General features: G+C 38.2%; 1 long non-coding RNA gene across 1 annotated transcript; it reads left to right on the forward strand.

Annotated features, from left to right (window-relative positions):
• Positions 1–6,114: 6,114 nt before the first annotated feature.
• Positions 6,115–15,301, forward strand: LOC121707103. The gene is made up of 2 exons (XR_006031238.1): positions 6,115–6,201; positions 15,010–15,301. It is a non-coding gene; the product is annotated as an uncharacterized LOC121707103 (long non-coding RNA).
• The last annotated feature ends 4,380 nt before the right edge of the window (positions 15,302–19,681 follow it).

Genomic DNA, 19,681 nt, shown 5'->3' on the forward strand with positions numbered 1-19,681 from the left:
GCACATGGGTTTAGGATGCGCTCATTCCAATTACAGCTCCTCTAGTGAGTCCTGTATTGTTATTTTTCGTCACTACCTCACCGTGTCGGTAATGGGTAATTTGCGTGCCTGCTGCCTTCCTTGGATGTGGTAGCCGTTTCTCAGGCTCCCTCTCCGGAATCGAACCCTGATTCCCCGTTACCCGTGGTCACCATGGTAGGCGCCGAAAGTACCATCGAAAGTTGATAGGGCAGACATTCGAAAGACACGTCGCCGCCGCCGAGGGCGCGCGATCGGCACGAGGCCCCCGGATGGGTTTTTGGATCTGATAAAAACGTTTCGGCGCTGGGGGCGGAGACTCTGTGGAGCCTCATGTAGCCCCAGCCTGGTGGCGGACCCGCTGGGTTCGGGAATGTGCGTCCGGCCGCACAGGGCGGTCGGGGTGCCTCCCCTGGCGGGTCTCATGCAAACAGTGCAGGGGCATGGGACAAAGACCCCAGAAGAGTTTCACAGGTTTCTGGGATTGATCATTTACATGGGGTTCACTTCCCTCCCTAATATCCATTGTTACTGGGGAACCAAGTCTTGGCAGGGATCAGGGGACATTGACCAAATGATGAATACATATTGTGTACTCCAAAAAACGCAGAATACCAGAAAGCACTTTTTCTCCATTGACATTGCCGTTGTCAGTAGCTTCTTGTTATTTCAAGTTTGACAATGCAATGCAGAATCTGGTGTTGAACCTAGGTTTGGTAGCTACAACCAGAAAGAATTTGGAGGAAATCTATCACAACAGCTGGTAGGCATTTCCGTTGTAATTTCAGCCTCACCTTCAGCTGCTCCAACTACTACTCTGTCGTCTTTCCCTCAAGTACATATTCCTGTACAGCAGGAGCTTGTTATAAAAAACGTACATAATAAAACTAAAGTAGCTTGTATGGCCCTGGAGTGTAACGGTAGGCGAATTTGTTTTATTGACAACAAATTGCTGTCAGATTTGGCATTCTGCAAAAGGGGATGCGTTTAGTAATGTCATAGCTCTTCTGTGTTCAAACTTCAGGTTCCCCACCCCACCTTTTCCTATCCTCCTCTGTAAGTGTGTGTTTGTGGGTATGAGTTTGTGTGTATATGTGTGTATGTGTTTATTCTCTACAGGCTTGTTCTAAGTATGTAATCCACTTTCAAATGTTTAGGACACATTGAGTTTTGAGTGATGTTGATTGTATATAGCAGCGCCTCTACTTCTTGCGCAAATTGAAGAAGGCAAGTGCCACGCCTCCTGTCATGACTACATTCTACAGAGGGACCATCGAGAGCATCGTCTCCAGCAGCATCACAGTGTGGGGCGGAAGCTGCACAGATCAGAACAGGAAGACCCTCCAGCGCACTGTTAACCCTCTAGGCGCCACAGGCGACTATAGTCAACAAGATGCGGTACTGAATAAAACGGCCGATTTAGTCAAATAGGGTGTCATATTTCGTTCGACTTCCACTCCACTAGATGGCAGACATGTCATACGTCATCCCCGAGTCGAAAAAAGGACACGCTTTAAACAAAACTTTCTAGCTACAGCGCATTCAATCAGTGTATGAAATACCGGAGCTAGTGTCCGTGTGAGCCACTTTGTCAGAGCGATATTGTCAACGTCAATGAGTATTTGCATTAGATTATCGTCTAATGGCATCAAAAAAGTTTACCTGAAATGAAGTGTTGGGTCTTCTATTCGCGGACCCTGATTCTGAAGGGGAATATCTGCCTTCAGAAAATGACGGTGATTCGTTTAGTGAGGCTTCAGATGCGTCCCTGCCTTGCAATGATGCAGCTGGACAAAGTGAGAGTTTACTCCATAGTTTAGCTTACACCAAGCACAAACGTTGAATCGTTTGCCCAATGTCACTGGTGGGAATAATGTTTCACGGGTTCGGAGTGTTCATCGGGAAGTTAGCAGGGTGTTAGTGGTGTGGCGAACGAGGCTGGAGGTAGCCTAATATCCATAGCGCTAGCTTCTGTCTTCTGAACGTGTGCCTCTCCACAATCGCGGCGACAGTAACGTGGTGGAGCCTTTGTCTAATGCCACTGGGTATGTTAGACGAGGTCGAAGTGCTCATAGGACAGTTAGGGGGGAACGTAGTGGCAGTGTGGGGAGTCGCAATGAGAATGACAGTAGGCCTAGTCCGAGCTGCGCAAATTCTCTCCACTCGGCGCGCGCGAGGCAGATCTGGCCATGCTGCTCGCATGGTGGAGGTGGTGACACGCTCTCTCCCTCTCCCACACACACACACACACACACACATTAGGTCATGCATAGTCTATCACAAGATGATGGGAATGCCGGCCCTGTATGGATAGGGATAGGGAGTCATTATCTCTACAGCAAAAGGCCTGCTACATAAAAAAAAAAAAGTCAGCCATTTAGTAATGATTTACACTGTTGATTTGCTATCTACTTCCCTGATCATTTAGGACATACAGTACACTATGTGTTCCTTTTTGTGTGTTCATGTCCTTGTGATGTGTGTGTCTTTGTCAGCTAAGAAAAAAAACAAAAAAACATCAACAAAAAGAAAAAAAATACTAACATTGTCTCTTGTCTTGTCTCGTCATCTCACTCCTGATCTGTGCCTTGCCGTGGCAAATGAGCTTTTGAACTAAACAGGTCTTGTCTACTTGTGTTTGTGTGTCATCTGAATAATATATATGTGCCCCATACATGGAATCAGAGTGCCTACTGTATGTAGTAAATGGAAAATCTCTACAGCAAAAGGCCAGTCTACCGCTACATGCATTTGGTTTGTTTCTGCCATTTATTAGTAATGATTTACACAGTTTGTTCACTACTTACTATTTACCTGAGCATTCAGTATTGTGCAATATAGCATTCAGAAGGTGAGGGACATTTTGGGGGGAAAGAAGTGGTGCATTTATCATTCAAACATGCAACTTTTCATGAAAATTCTATAATCCAAGATGGCCGCCACCATATGACGTCATAATATGCAAATTAGATATAAACATTTAATCTCTACATACACTTTGGGTCATCCTTAATATTTCTCTAATTTACAGAAAGTCTCTATCTCTTATCACTTTTAAGATATAGCCTTTTGAAATGAAGATGTCAAAATTGATCGTTTCGGAAAAAAACCTCTGGCGCCTAAAGGGTTAACACCGCTAAGAGGATCATTGGAGCACCACTCCCCTCCCTGCAGGACATTTACACCACCCGTCTCACCCGCAAAGCACTATTGATTGTCAAGGATACAACCCACCCTGCACACGAACTGTTCAGCCTCCTGCCCTCTGGAAAGCGGTACAGGAGCCTCCGCTCCCGCACCACCAGACTGGCAAGTAGCTTCATCCACCAAGCAATCAGGATGCTGAACACTCTACCCACTCTCCCATCACTGACAGCCCCCCCCACCCACCAGCCAACCAGGAACCTAGGAAACTAGGATCCTGTCTACCAAACCACCCCACCCCCAACACCGCCATGTGGAACTGCACTGTGACTGCGCAGCCAAACGTGTTGCTGCTTCACATCAAGCCTGATATACTTGAAATTACTGCATACTGCATATCAATGTAAATATACAGGTCACACAAGCACAAGTTTAAACTTCATGTAACTGTTAAGACTATATAAATATACAACACAACTACCTCTATTTTTTTTTATATATATGTCCTATATTTCTATTTTGATACATACATGTTCTATATTTCAGTCTTGCACTTTAATTTAATGTTTATTGTCTATGGCTATGTCTATAGTATGTCTATGTCTGTATTTAAAGCATGTCTATGTCTGCATGGGAAAGTAAGAAACGAAATTTCAATTCTTTGTATGACCAGTGCATGTAAAGAAATTGACAATAAAAGCCGACTTGACTTGACTTGTATTCCTAACTTTTCATGAATAATAATACATTTTATATATGTATATAAATTTCATATTATACTGATTTATATAAGGAAGTTGTATTTGTTGATGTATTTTATGTCTCTTTTCCGAAATGGTCTTCAATGAATACAGTATACTTACTTCCTGTATTACTGGTAAGGTACAGTATGTTTTTTTTTTTTAAAGTCATTCTTATTGACTGTAGCATTTGCTTATATACAAATAAATGGTTTATTCTTATAGACCAAATACATCTAAACCATTGTTTCTGACTTGATTATTAGTTTTTATGCATACTTTTATGTTGTTGGTGAGAAAGTGAATGTGAATTCTGTCAACATTCTAAATCCCGTTTCCTGCATTTTTTTACACTGATCACTAAAATTATCATAACTTTTGAAAGGTTAATGATATTCCAATACAGTCTTTTTTTGTTAAATAGCCCACAACTTGCTGAACATTTCATACACTATATTTTTCTCTATCTTGTAGAGAAATATGATGAAAATTCATTTTTATGTGAATGAAATTAAATTTTGACAAATTCCGGATATACATTTGGAGAGGATTTTCAAATACTGTTCATTACTATATCAACATTACCATATGTATTTTACATCATTTCATAGAACTCATCCTTCTGATTACAATGGTATGTATATCCCATTGATGGTATGTATTATACTCAAGAAATAAGGTTTTTTGTGTGAGGAGGTCATCCACCTGTTCGGCACGGGCACGAAAGGGTTAAACCAGACCACCGTCTCAGATAGGCTATCCTCACAATAATGCATGTAGTGTAACTTATACACAGGGGAAAAAGCCCTAACTGGCAGAAATGAATAAAGCCAGCCAAACTATGTTCTAGTATTAGGCTAATGTGTTGAACCGTGGAAAATTAATAGACGAACAATTTTGAAGTATATTGTCGGGTAGCCATTGAATATTCCAACATCTGACTTTGCGAGTGCTGTCAAATCGATACGGTTTGCTCATATAGTCTAGTGGTGTGGTGGTGAAGTGTCATGCTGCGTTCAAGAGCGTAGTGTAGGTCTACGTCCCGTAGTAGCCCAGGTAAAAAAGTAGTATACTTTAGTGTGTTAGAAATATGATTAAAGTACATGAAGTATAAAGCAAGTATGCTTACACTTTTTGTACTTTATGTAAAGTATGTTTAATGTGTACTTTTAGAAAGTATACTTCAAAGTAGATGTTATTAAGTTCAACTTCAGTGTACTAAAATTAAATATACTTATTGTGCAATATTCAAAGTGTTTTTGTAATGTACTTTTTAAAAGTGTACTTTGTTTTTAGTGTATTTTAAATGGTAAAGAAGTTTATTTAGTGTAAGTGTATTAAATTGCTAATACTTAGAGTTGTAATATAGTGTACTTATGGAAAGTATATTTTTTTGGTAGGCCTAATACATTGTTTGTATAGTTTCATAGTCATAGTATTAAGTTCAACTTCAGTGTACTAAAATTAAATATACATATTGTGCAATATTCAAAGTGTTTTTGTAATGTACTTTTTAAAAGTGTACTTTGTTGTTAGTGTATTTTAAATGGTAAAGAAGTTTATTTAGTTTAAGTGTATTCAATTGCTAATACTTAGAGTTGTAATATAGTGTACTTATGGAAAGTTTTTTTTTTTTGGTAGGCCTAATACATTGTTTGTATAGTTTCATAGTCATCTCACCTTTAATAAAATACTAATGTGTGTAGCTTTTAGGCCTGATATGTCAGCCGCATGGATGGCAATGTGCAATAACCTAGCCTAGACACACTGATCTATCAGTTTTGGTCATCAAATAATATTTTTTCTTTTGTTGATTTTGTGTCTTAGCAAGGTAGTAGCCTATACGTTTGTGATGTAGTAGAGGTTGTGAGAGGATGAATGTGGCATTTTGTTAAATTTATAGGCAACACAGTTAAATGTATAGGCAGTCCAGTTGACCAATAACATGGTTGTTTGAATTTGAAATGGAGTGGGCGGATCTGTGCAGCTTTCGAGCAAAATGTGGTGTGAGCAAACATTAACGTAATTTTATACAGTCTATGCTTGTAACTTTATTTGCAAGACAGATGGACTGTAGAGACCAGAAAATGCATACGTTTACGGTCCGTATTGTTACAGGTTTGTCCAAATTAAAGATACCATAAATTCTAGTCATGCCAGCGACGTTGGTCCTACAGAGCCAGAAGGACTCGTCATATGAGATCTCGACGTTGGTCCTACAGAGCCAGAAGGACTCGTCATATGAGATAACAAGGGCTGAAGCCAGTTGGATCTAAAGTGCCAAGTTATTCGTTATCAGGTGAGTCCCAAAGCATATTGTTAAATGATTCTGATGTAGCTTACTCTCTATGACCTTAGGTAGTCTTTGAAGAAGTTAAATTGATGGCTTAGCAATCTTTCAAGAGTTTGTTTTTATCCTTGCTAGTACAAGCTAGCAATGCCAACGTTACATTAGCCTGCTTTGTGTTTGTGGGATTATTGACAAGCGTTGGCTAGCACTAACGTTAGACAAACTATGATGGAAGAAAGTGTGTTCTTTATTAAGCAACGTTTGCCTAAAGTTCACCAATGTTCTTTAATATTATAGTGTAGGCTAAGTTAACTCACAGAAAGGAGGATGGTGTTAGGCTAGTCACACTTCATATTCATTAGGCATGCTAATGACATTGTAGCTGTTTTTTTCTTTAATCGTGGAGACATCTTTTAAAATGAGTCTACAGGAGGAACTAGAAAACGCAATTCCAGGGAATTACCAGTGCATGAAAATGCAAAACATATGGTGTGAAATATATTGTTAAAACAGATGATGTGCTAATTGGCAACCAACATGATGAGGTTTAATATAGTTCAAATGACTGAACTAGGTAGATGAGGTTTAATATAGTTGGAATAACTGAACAGTTAAATAGGTGGATAGTTTATATAGTTAAATGATTTGCTTGGTAGATAAGGTTTACTATAGTTGGAATGATTGAACGGTTAAATAGGTGGATAATTTAAATAGTTAAATTATTTAGGTAGATAATTGACGATAACTGGCAGTTGGAATGGCCCTAATGTTTGCTAGCAGTTATGCTACTATGTTATCAAAGATAATAATGTTAACCAAGTTTTTTTGCTAAAAATGTTAATTAGCATGCTAACATGCTAGCATGCTAACTATATTACTTAGCTAACTTAGCTAATCATTTTTAACAGTGTTGCTAACTATGCTAATTAGCATGCTAACATGTTAGCATGCTAACTATATTAACCATGTTACTTAGCTAACTTAGCTAATCATTTTTAGCAGTTTTGCTAAAAATGCTAACTAGCATGTTAACATGCTAACTATGCTAACCACATTACTTAGCTTACTTAGCTAATCATTTTTAACAGTTTTGCCAAAAATGCTAACTAGCATGTTAACACGCTAGCATGCTAACTATGCTAACTACGTTACTTAGCTAACTTACCTAATCATTTTTAGCAGTTTTGTTAAAAATGCTAACTAGCATGCTAACACGCTAGCATGCTAACTATGCTAACCACGTTACTTAGCTAACTTAGCTAATCATTTTTAACAGTTTTGCTAAAAATGCTAACTAGCATGCTAACTATGCTAACCATGCTAACTAGCTTCAGTGGGTAGGAGTCATAGTTGATGACAAGTAACAGTTACAATGGCTGAACAGTTAAAAAGTTCAGTAGTTTAAAGGGTTAAATTGTTTAACAGTGAAATATTGTAGTGAGGACTTTTATTTTGAAACAGTTTTTAGCAGAGGAAGCAGTTGAACAGGATGTGTAGTCTTAATAGGGCCAGTTTGTATGCTTAAAGCCTGAGACTGGCAGTTGATGCAGGTGGCCGGAACACCTGCCATAGGATTCTAATTGCTTAACGGCTCTATTGTGATGTCATCAGCCCATGTTAAGTCTATGGGGAAATTTTGATTAGTTTTTAATTAATAGTTTAAAAAGTATAAAAGTTACAAAGCTGAAAAATACATAGCACCCATGTCCTAAGTAAGACCTACGTAACATAGTTTGAATGAAGTTTCTACGTTAAACGGTTGAAGCTGCATTAAGTGCGTTAGAAGAAGAATAATAACTAGAAAACGCAATTCCAGGGAATTACCAGTGCATGAAAATGCAAAACATATGGTGTGAAATATATTGTTAAAACAGATTATGTGCTAATTGGCAACCAACATGATGAGGTTTAATATAGTTCAAATGACTGAACTAGGTAGATGAGGTTTAATGTAGTTGGAATGACTGAACTAGGTAGATGAGGTTTAATATAGTTGGAATGACTGAACAGTTAAATAGGTGGATAGTTTATATAGTTAAATGATTTGCTTGGTAGATAAGGTTTAATATAGTTGGAATGATTGAACGGTTAAATAGGTGGATAATTTAAATAGTTAAATTTTTTAGGTAGATAATTGACGATAACTGACAGTTGGAATGGCCCTAATGTTTGCTAGCAGTTATGCTACTATGTTATCAAAGATACTAATGTTAACCAAGTTTTTTTGCTAAAAATGCTAATTAGCATGCTAGCATGCTAACTATGGTAGCATGCTAACTATGTTACTTAGCTAACTTAGCAAATCATTTTTAACAGTTTTGCTAAAAATGCTAACTAGCATGCTAACACGCTAGCATGCTAACTATGCTAACCACGTTACTTAGCTAACTTAGCTAATCATTTTTAGCAGTTTTGCTAAAAATGCTAACTAGCATGCTAGCATGCTAACTATGCTAACCATGTTACTTAGCTAACTTAGCTAATCATTTTTAACAGTTTTGCTAAAAATGCTAACATGTTAGCATGCTAACATGCTAGCATGCTAACTATGCTAACCATGCTAACTAGCTACAGTGGGTAGGAGTCATAGTTGATGACAAGTAACAGTTATAATGGCTGAACAGTTAAAAAGTTCAGTAGTTTAAAGGGTTAAATTGTTTAACAGTGAAATATTGTAGTGAGGACTTTTATTTTGAAACAGTTTTTGGGGAAGCAGTTGAACAGGATGTGTAGTCTTAATAGGGCCAGTTTGTATGCTTAAAGCCTGAGACTGGCAGTTGGTCCAGGTGGCCCGAACACCTGCCATAGGATTCTAATTGCTTAACGGCTCTATTGTGATGTCATCAGCCCATGTTAAGTCTATGGGGAAATTTTGACTAGTTTTTAATTAATAGTTTAAAAAGTATAAAAGTTACAAAGTTGAAAAATACAAAGCCCACATGTCCTAAGTAAGACCTACGCAACATAGTTTGAATGAAGTTTCTACGTTAAACGGTTTAAGCTGCATTAACTGCGTTAGAAGAAGAAGAATAAGAAGAAGAAGAAGAAGAACTAGAAAAGCATTTCCTGAAGGAAATACAGTGCATGAAAATGCAAAAATATGATGTAAAATATCATACAGAGTAAAAACAAACTATATTGGTTGCTAGGTAGATGAGGTTTAATATAGTTGGAATGACTGAACAGTTAAATAAGTGGATAGTTTAAATGGTTAAATTATTTAGGTAGATAGTTGACGATAACTAAAACTTGGAATGGCTCTAATGTTTGCTAGCAGTTATGCTAACTATGTTAAGAAAGATAATAATGTTAACCAAGTTACTATGCTAACTAGCATGCTAACAATGTTAAAATGTTAAGTATGCTAACCATGTGACTTAGCTAACTTAGCTAATCATTTTTAGCAGTTATGCTAACTATGCTAACTAACATGTTAACTATGCTAACCATGTTACTTAGCTAACTTAGTTAATCATTTTTAACAGTTATGCTAACTATGCTAACATGCTAACTATGCTAACCATGTTACTTAGCTGACTTAGCTAATTATTTTAAGCAGTTTTGCTAAAAATGCTAACTAGCATGTTAGCATGCTAACTATGCTAACCATGTGACTTAGCTAATCATTTTAAGCAGTTTTGCTAAAAATGCTAACTAGCATGCTAACATGCTAGCATGCTAACTATGCTAACCATGTTACTTAGCTAACTTAGCTAACTAGCTACAGTGGGTAGGAGTCATAGTTGATGACAAGTAACAGTTACAATGGCTGAACAGTTAAAAAGTTCAGTAGTTTAAAGGGTTAAATTGTTTAACAGTGAAATATTGTAGTGAGGACTTTTATTTTGAAACAGTTTTTGGCAGAGGAAGCAGTTGAACAGGATGTGTAGTCTTAATAGGGCCAGTTTGTATGCTTAAAGCCTGAGACTGGCAGTTGATGCAGGTGGCCGGAACACCTGCCATAGGATTCTAATTGCTTAACGGCTCTATTGTGATGTCATCAGCCCATGTTAAGTCTATGGGGAAATTTTGATTAGTTTTTAATTAATAGTTTAAAAAGTATAAAAGTTACAAAGATGAAAAATACATAGCACCCATGTCCTAAGTAAGACCTACGTAACATAGTTTGAATGAAGTTTCTATGTTAAACGGTTGAAGCTGCATTAAGTGCGTTAGAAGAAGAATAATAATAAAATGCCTTGGAAGAACAGTACAGTGCATTTTCATGCACTGTAAAAAGCCTTGGAATAACAGTACAGTGCATTTTCATGCACTGTAATAATAAAATGCCTTGGAACAACAGTACAGTGCATTTTCATGCACTGTAACTAGAAAAGCATTTCCTGAAGGAAATACAGTGCATGAAAATGCAAAAATATGATGTAAAATATCATACAGAGTAAAAACAAACTATATTGGTTGCTAAGTAGATGAGGTTTAATATAGTTGGAATGACTGAACAGTTAAATAGGTGGATAGTTTAAATGGTTAAATTATTTAGGTAGATAGTTGACGATAACTGACAGTTGGAATGGCTCTAATGTTTGCTAGCAGTTATGCTAACTATGTTAACAAAGATAATAATATTAACAGTTACTATGCTAACTAGCATGTTAACACGCTAGCATGCTAACTATGCTAACCACGTTACTTAGCTAACTTAGCTAATCATTTTTAGCAGTTTTGCTAAAAATGCTAACTAGCATGCTAACTATGCTAACCATGTTACTTAGCTAACTTAGTTAATCATTTTTAGCAGTTTTGTTAAAAATGCTAACTAGCATGCTAAAATGTTAGCATGCTAACTATGCTAACCATGTTACTTAGCTAACTTAGCTAACTAGCTACAGTGGGTAGGAGTCATAGTTGATGACAAGTAACAGTTACAATGGCTGAACAGTTAAAAAGTTCAGTAGTTTAAAGGGTTACATTGTTTAACAGTGAAATATTGTAGTGAGGACTTTTATTTTGAAACAGTTTTTGGCAGAGGAAGCAGTTGAACAGGATGTGTAGTCTTAATAGGGCCAGTTTGTATGCTTAAAGCCTGAGACTGGCAGTTGATCCAGGTGGCCCGAACACCTGCCATAGGATTCTAATTGCTTAACGGCTCTATTGTGATGTCATCAGCCCATGTTAAGTCTATGGGGAAATTTTGACTAGTTTTTAATTAATAGTTTAAAAAGTATAAAAGTTACAAAGCTGAAAAATACATAGCACCCATGTCCTAAGTAAGACCTACGTAACATAGTTTGAATGAAGTTTCTACGTTAAACGGTTGAAGCTGCATTAAGTGCGTTAGAAGAAGAAGAAGAATAAGAACTAGAAAAGCATTTCCTGAAGGAAATACAGTGCATGAAAATGCAAAAAATATGATGTAAAATATAATACAGAGTAAAAACAAACTATATTGGTTGCTAGGTAGATAAGGTTTAATATAGTTGGAATGATTGAACGGTTAAATAGGTGGATAATTTGAACGGTTAAATAGGTGGATAATTTAAATGGTTAAATTATTTAGGTAGATAATTGATGATAACTGACAGTTGGAATGGCTCTAATGTTTGCTAGCAGTTATAAGATAATAATGTTAACCAAGTTACTTAACTTAGTTAACTTAGCATAACTACTAAATATGAAAACATTAGCTAACTAGCATGCTAACTATGTTAACCATGTTACTTAGCTAACTTAGCTAATCATTTTTAGCAGTTATGCTAACTAGCATGTTAGCATGCTAACTATGCTAACCATGTTACTTAGCTAACTTAGCTAATCATTTTTAGCAGTTTTGCTAAAAATGCTAATTAGCATGTTAGCATGCTAACTATGCTAACCATATTACTTAGCTAACTTAGCTAACTAGCTACAGTGGGTAGGAGTCATAGTTGATGACAAGTAACAGTTACAATGGCTGAACAGTTAAAAAGTTCAGTAGTTTAAAGGGTTAAATTGTTTAACAGTAAAATATTGTAGTGAGGACTTTTATTTTGAAACAGATTTTGGCAGAGGAAGCAGTTGAACAGGATGTGTAGTCTTAATAGGGCCAGTTTGTATGCTTAAAGCCTGAGACTGGCAGTTGGTCCAGGTGGGGCCGAACACCTGCCATAGGATTCTAATTGCTTAACGGCTCTATTGTGATGTCATCAGCCCATGTTAAGTCTATGGGGAAATTTTGAACAGTTTTTAATTAATAGTTTAAAAAGTATAAAAGTTACAAAGCTGAAAAATACATAGCACCCATGTCCTAAGTAAGACCTACGTAACATAGTTTGAATGAAGTTTCTACGTTAAACGGTTGAAGCTGCATTAAGTGCGTTAGAAGAAGAATAATAATAAAATGCCTTGGAAGAACAGTACAGTGCATTTTCATGCACTGTAATAAGAAGAAGCCTAGGAAGAACAGTACAGTGCATTTTCATGCACTGTAATAAGAAGCCTAGGAAGAACAGTACAGTGCATTTTCATGCACTGTAACTAGAAAAGCATTTCCTGAAGGAAATACAGTGCATGAAAATGCAAAAATAGGATGTAAAATATCATACAGAGTAAAAACAAACTATATTGGTTGCTAAGTAGATGAGGTTTAATATAGTTGGAATGACTGAACAGTTAAATAGGTGGATAGTTTAAATGGTTAAATTTTTTAGGTAGATAGTTGACGATAACTGACAGTTGGAATGGCTCTAATGTTTGCTAGCAGTTATGCTAACTATGTTAACAAAGATAATAATGTTAACAAAGTTACTATGCTAACTAGCATGCTAACAATGTTAAAATGCTAACTATGCTAACCATGTGACTTAGCTAACCTAGCTAATCATTTTTAGTAGTCATGCTAACTATTCTAACTAGCATGCTAACATGTTAGCATGCTAACTATGCTAACCATGTTACTTAGCTAACTTAGCTAATCATTTTTAGCAGTTTTGTTAAAAATGCTAACTAGCATGTTAACATGCTAGCATGCTAACTATGCTAATGCTAACTATGCTAACCATGTTACTTAGCTAACTTAGCTAATCATTTTAAGCAGTTTTGCTAAAAATGCTAACTAGCATGCTAACTATGCTAACCATGTGACTTAGCTAACTTAGCTAACTAGCTACAGTAGGTAGGAGTCATAGTTGATGACAAGTAACAGTTACAATGGCTGAACAGTTAAAAAGTTCAGTAGTTTAAAGGGTTAAATTGTTTAACAGTGAAATATTGTGGTGAGGACTTTTATTTTGAAACAGTTTTTGGCAGAGGAAGCAGTTGAACAGGATGTGTAGTCTTAATAGGGCCAGTTTGTATGCTTAAAGCCTGAGACTGGCAGTTGGTCCAGGTGGCCCGAACACCTGCCATGGGATTCTAATTGCTTAACGGCTGTATTGTGATGTCATAATCATAATGTTAAGTCAATGGGGAAATTTTGATTAGTTTTTAATTAATAGTTTAAAAAGTATAAAAGTTACAAAGCTGAAAAATACATAGCACCCATGTCCTAAGTAAGACCTACGTAACATAGTTTGAATGAAGTTTCTACGTTAAACGGTTGAAGCTGCATTAAGTGCGTTAGAAGAAGAAGAATAAGAAGAAGCCTAGGAAGAACAGTACAGTGCATTTTCATGCACTGTAATAAAATGCCTTGGAAGAACAGTACAGTGCATTTTCATGCACTGTAATAAGAAGAAGCCTAGGAAGAACAGTACAGTGCATTTTCATGCACTGTAATAATAATAAAATGCCTTGGAATAACAGTACAGTGCATTTTCATGCACTGTAATAAGCAGAAGAAGAATAAGAAGCCTAGGAAGAACAGTACAGTGCATTTTCATGCACTGTAATAAGAAGAAGCCTAGGAAGAACAGTACAGTGCATTTTCATGCACTGTAAATAAGAAGAAGCCTAGGAAGAACAGTACAGTGCATTTTCATGCACTGTAATTACATGCATTTTATGAAGTAGAACGTTTTTTTTCACCATTGATATTAGAGGGGGAATTAAACCTGGTGTTCTATTAAGTTAGTGCTATGAAGCTTAGGCTACATGATTGATATTATGCCTTGGTTTATGCGATAGATTTAGATTTTTTTAAATGATTTGTGTTTGACAGAGCATTCAAGTTCATTTCATAGTAGTGTTTGTAATTTACCTAGTTTTAATTTGTAGCCTAACTATGTTTTTACAGGTGTTCCTGGACAGTTTTGAAACCGAGATGTCTGAACGCCTCATATAATCAGCAGTAAAGGTAAATATTCTTCATCCAGGACCTTGTCCCATTACTCTTAAAGCATAACTCAAGCCAAAATGCAACCTAGGGTCTTTTTGTGAATGTACCTGAGTCAAACTTTCGTTTGAAAGCATAATTAAGTCAGAAGCGCCACCATTAAGCTTGACTGTATTGTCGTTTCTGGGTCAAATGCCATTTTGAATGGGAGTCGTAGGGGCAGAACTATATTGATACATGAGGATTTTGATTCATGCATCAAAATAATAGGCTAGTGCCCTTACGACCCCCATTTAAAATGCCATTTGACCCGAAAACGATAATACGGTTGTATTGGAAACAAAGGAATCTAAGGTAATCAAATGCAGAAAACAGGGTGGTTGCACTCATATCGGTGCCAAGGTGCACAACGCTTTAAGGAAAGACTACCTGGCCAGGTCTACCCATACCAGGATGGCAAACAGATGGTGTCAATACCAATTTGACCCATAAAAAGTAAATGGCAAATAGGTACAGATATTCTGTATTAATCTCATCATTGCCAATGGATTTCTGTGTAAAATATTGTTTATCTTGTAAAATGTTGTCCATCTTCTTTCTGTTCACAGACAACAGAGACAAATTCTCTAATACCAAGGTCAATGCATTTGACTGCTGTCCAGCCCCGGGTTGCCACCGAAAACTTTATGCATCTTGGACTGGAAGATGGTTTGCTAGTAAGGAAGCTAGCTACCACAGCCTTTGCCACCACATCTCAGTGTTGGGAGGGAAGTTCACTCACTGCACAACTCTACCAGCTGTACCTTTCCTCCTCAGCCATGATCCGTAACCACCATGGTTTTCTTTCTGGGCCAGAAGACTTTGCAAACAAATAAGCAATAAATGATCATGCATTACAAATTTAGCCATGTTAGACTGTTAAGTTGTTGGCTTGTAGGCTGGGTGTCCAGTAAACAATTTCAAGCTTAGAGGGCAAATTGTCTCACCTAGGAGGGTAAACAACTTTTGTTTTTCATGAAATCTGCATTTTGAATTGATGGTCTACCAATGAGGCTGTAGAGTATCGCGACACAATAGTGGCAAAAAGCACTTGCGTGATGAAACATGCATTTGGGTGTATTATATTATATATTATTTCCCACACGTAGATATTAAATGTGTGTGCACAAATTCTCTCTGCGCGTACGCACTCAGAGGAAACTGCTCCCCAAGCATGGAAGAAAATGCTGCGAGCGAGGAGGAATCTGACCAGCGCTCCAAACAGCCACTCGAAAAATCTATGCATGTGAAATAATATAATACGCCCAAATGCATGTTTTATCGCGTTACCACATCCAACTTGAAAAGATATGCTCAAGAGATCCATAACTTTCAGGAAAATGTTTTACTTTTGTTATGGATGAATATTATGTTTTGTTTTCATTCATGTCAATAAAATGTTTTTCTCATAATCAAAGTGTAATTTGTCATGTAACAGAATAGGTAGGAGAGTACTAATAGTACAATTTTAAATCACACTAATATTATACTTAAATTGTATGCCTTTATAGTGCTTAAAGTATCTTAAGACTATACTTTTATTAACATAACTGCAAACTTTCAAGGCACTTATTGTAGTCAGGAAGTACATTTTAAGTTCATTTAAAATATTACAGAAGCATGCCAAATGAATAGAAATGAGGATGATAAGAGTGTATTCAAAATACACTACTACACTATTATTAGTTATACTGTAATGCCTTTTAAGTACATTTCCAATACACTTGGGATGTTACAAAATTGTACTGCGACTGTGTTTCGAATGCTCATAAAATCTCTTTTTGTATAATGTACTTAAGAACACTTAAAGTTTGAAAAAAGTTGTTCCATTTTAGCACACTAATTACACTCAAAGTATAGTCAAGTTGGTATTAAGTTGAACTTAATACATAATTCAATACACTTAATTACACTTGGATTTTACGAAAAAAGTACAAACGGTACTTAGTACACTTTCAAAAAGTATACTTTTAATAGTTTTTTTTTTACCTGGGAGCCTATATTTGAATTTAACGTCTTCAATGGTAAGAGTGGTAATTGGCACAGGGATGGATAATGAGCGGTTGTTTAAAATTAAATTACAATGCCAGACACCTTCAGATATTTGACTTTGTTGCTTTCATGGGAGCCAGTCCTCACTCTATGTAAGCTCAGCTCCCTCTGGCTCCCACATAATTCGAGCCCTGTCTTCATGTTCTGGCCAGTATATATCAGGCTCTTAAGGGCACATCTGTTCCATATGAATATAACTTCAGCCAGTAGGCTATGTAAACAACAACGTCAAGAGTAGTGCGAGAGCTTTTAGCTTGGTTGACTGCATGCTCGACTCCCGATCCAGGGTGGTAGCTATGGTGCATATTTTTAAACGCATATTTTCCAAAGCTGGGGATGTCATCAGTAAAAAGAGCTGCAGCACAGCAGAACAAATCATATTCTGACATAAAAACATTTGTATTTGAGTATGTGCATTTCAGCAAATTCATGCATGTCTGTTATGTTGGTGTAGTGATTGACCACCAGATGGCGTTGTGGAGTTGTGTGTCAAAAGCTTCGAAGCATCAAACCAGTTTGAAGCATCACTTTTACAAAAGCCTCACTCGGCACATCCCTACCTTATACTATATTCTGTAGCCCTCCTACTATATCAGAAGTATGTAATGCCTTTGAAACTATGGTGAGGAAAGTGTGTGTTGGATGCATGCGAAAGATGTCTTTAGATCAGGTGCAATACTTTATTCAAGAGATGAATTTGCAGGAGATGAAGCTGCTGTGTCAGTTAATTTATGGAATGTTACCCTGGTAAATTGGCAGACATTGTAGGGAATATCCCTGGAATCGAAATTACGAAACGAGATGAGGTGCGATACAACATCCTAGGCCTACAGGTCTAGGTATCCTGTTCACTGTCATGTGATTATTCTGCCTATTCAGTTCCTTCACAGGAATTTGGAAAAGCGATCCATATATCAGATAAAGGGGCAGTGGATAAATGTTTATTTATCCCTTATGTAGCTAGGGCATGTGACTGAGACTGATCGGATAATCCCGACGGTGACTCTGTCTTCTCCCCTTCTGATCCCAGAATATCGGGTGGATTGGGCTGACGTGCTGGAGCTTGCCTTACCCCAGAGCCGGTGTGCGGGAACACATTCTGTTCCCGAACAGGTGTAATTTTGTTTATTTTGCTCCAGGCTAAAAGTGACCTTGGACAACAGGATAACACTTACCTCTTCTGTGGAACTTGTGTTTCTGCTAGACCCGAGTGCTGGGTACAGGTAGAGGCAACAACACACAGCTCTGAACCCTTGATACTAAATGGAGTATATCCTGATAATATATTTGATTTGATTAATTCTTCTGTCTTGCATGTGTGGCAGATTCCAAAAAGGAAATTGTAGCTGACTACACCACCTAGGGTATGGTTACCCCTAGGACACTATTACCAATTCACCGACTCAAGTAATTTGGCAACACAGGTTCGATACACATAGGGCAGAGACGTGAATTATGCAATACATATGTTTATTTAGTGGCAAACGGACAAATGCATAATTAATTCAATAAAACACAGCAGCCACAGCAATGACAAGCTCTCCCGTTAAAGTGGAAGGGAGGTCGGGGGTATGGCGAGGATGTGGCCCTAAAAGATGGAGATGTCCAATTAACTATTTAATTTATCTCTATTACTACCGTAGACAGGACTGATGGCTGATCACTGGCAGGAGGCAGAAAAAGAGAGAGAGAGAAAATATCTTGCACACACTCTCACACACACACACACACAACTCACACTGCAACCAGGTGACGACACTGCAACGTCAGACACACCATGTGGAAGTAGGGAGGCTAGTGAGGAAGACCACCACCCGGAGACTGCGAACCACCAGTATAGGCCAGCTATTCCTGTCGAGGAGGGAGAGAGAGATATCAGCTACATGCATTTAAGGGTGGAATTGCCACCCAATAGATAAGGAATTATTAGTTAGCTCTGATATGAAGGTACTTAGCTTGTGGCACAATGCTAGGAGCGGCCCAGAGCCCTGCTATAGGGACCACATCGGTTAAGACCCCAGGCGTCCTCCACCACTACAGGGTAGCAGAAGTTAGGCACATAGGACCATATGCACACACAACCACACATACACACACACACACACACACAAAATATGGAGTAATACAAAAGAAAAGAAAGCAACACACAGATGATACAAAACTCACCAGCAGTACATAACAATCATTGTAAACAAAGCAAGCTGTAGACAAAGCAAGCTGTAGATAAGCAGCAAGCGTGAGGTAAACAACCAAGCCCCAGCAACCAAAGCTAGCAGCCCACGCTAGGATGACCAGAGTATGGAGAGATTGATTAAACAAGTCACAAAAACAAGACAAAATGGACAAGACAAAACAGCAGCCCCTTGTGAGAGCGGACACTCGCCTGGTGGCCAATCTCGTCTTTGCCAGTGAAACATGCAGTCTCGGCTCACAAAGTGCAGCTATCTTAGCAGTAGAGTAAGCCAAAGGATGGACCAGAGGTCATAACCACCACCTTTGACCCACACAGGACCCACGCTTGCCCTGTAGTAGTAGAACCCACGAAGACAAGGGAAAGAAACACTAGCTCCACTGCACTGGAGTAGAACCTTAGCTCAACCGTAAGCTACTCGCACCAAGCCGCAATGAGCCACACCACTTGCTTGGAATATGTTCACCGCTCAAGAGAACAAGCTAGCCCGACCAGCTTGCGTGCCACGCCACAACAGAGACCAAGTCCCCGGAAGAAGAAAGGTAGACGCGTAACCCCAGGAACACAGCCTGTTACATTCTGCCCCCCTCTTTTGTGTCGTCGCCCCGACGATACAGTGACGGGGAAGGTTGCATAATTATGGCCTGGTTTGATTATCCGGAGTGATAGATGGAACTCCAGTGGTGTAAGTTGATGGACCCGTACTCTTGTGGTCCACCCGGCCACTTGACCGAGGAAGGCGATGAACATTTGAATGTTGGCCAGCTGTCGGACGGGCTGTTCGACGTAGAACAGATGGATTAGGGCTAAGCTGAGCCGGTAAGGCTATAGAGGACACAGAATCTGTGGTCAGAGAGAACTCTGAAGTCAGGTGAGGAGCCAAAGTAGTTTCAGGCTCTACTATAGGGGGAGGGCCAAGGTTGTTTTGTTGGGGTAGTGTGGCAGTGGTCACCGACGGTGCGGTTCCTGGAACCAGCAAGACGAGATCATAATTCGGC

Source organism: Alosa sapidissima, chromosome 4 (genome assembly GCF_018492685.1).
Source record: "Alosa sapidissima isolate fAloSap1 chromosome 4, fAloSap1.pri, whole genome shotgun sequence".
NCBI classification, from domain to species: domain Eukaryota; kingdom Metazoa; phylum Chordata; class Actinopteri; order Clupeiformes; family Clupeidae; genus Alosa; species Alosa sapidissima.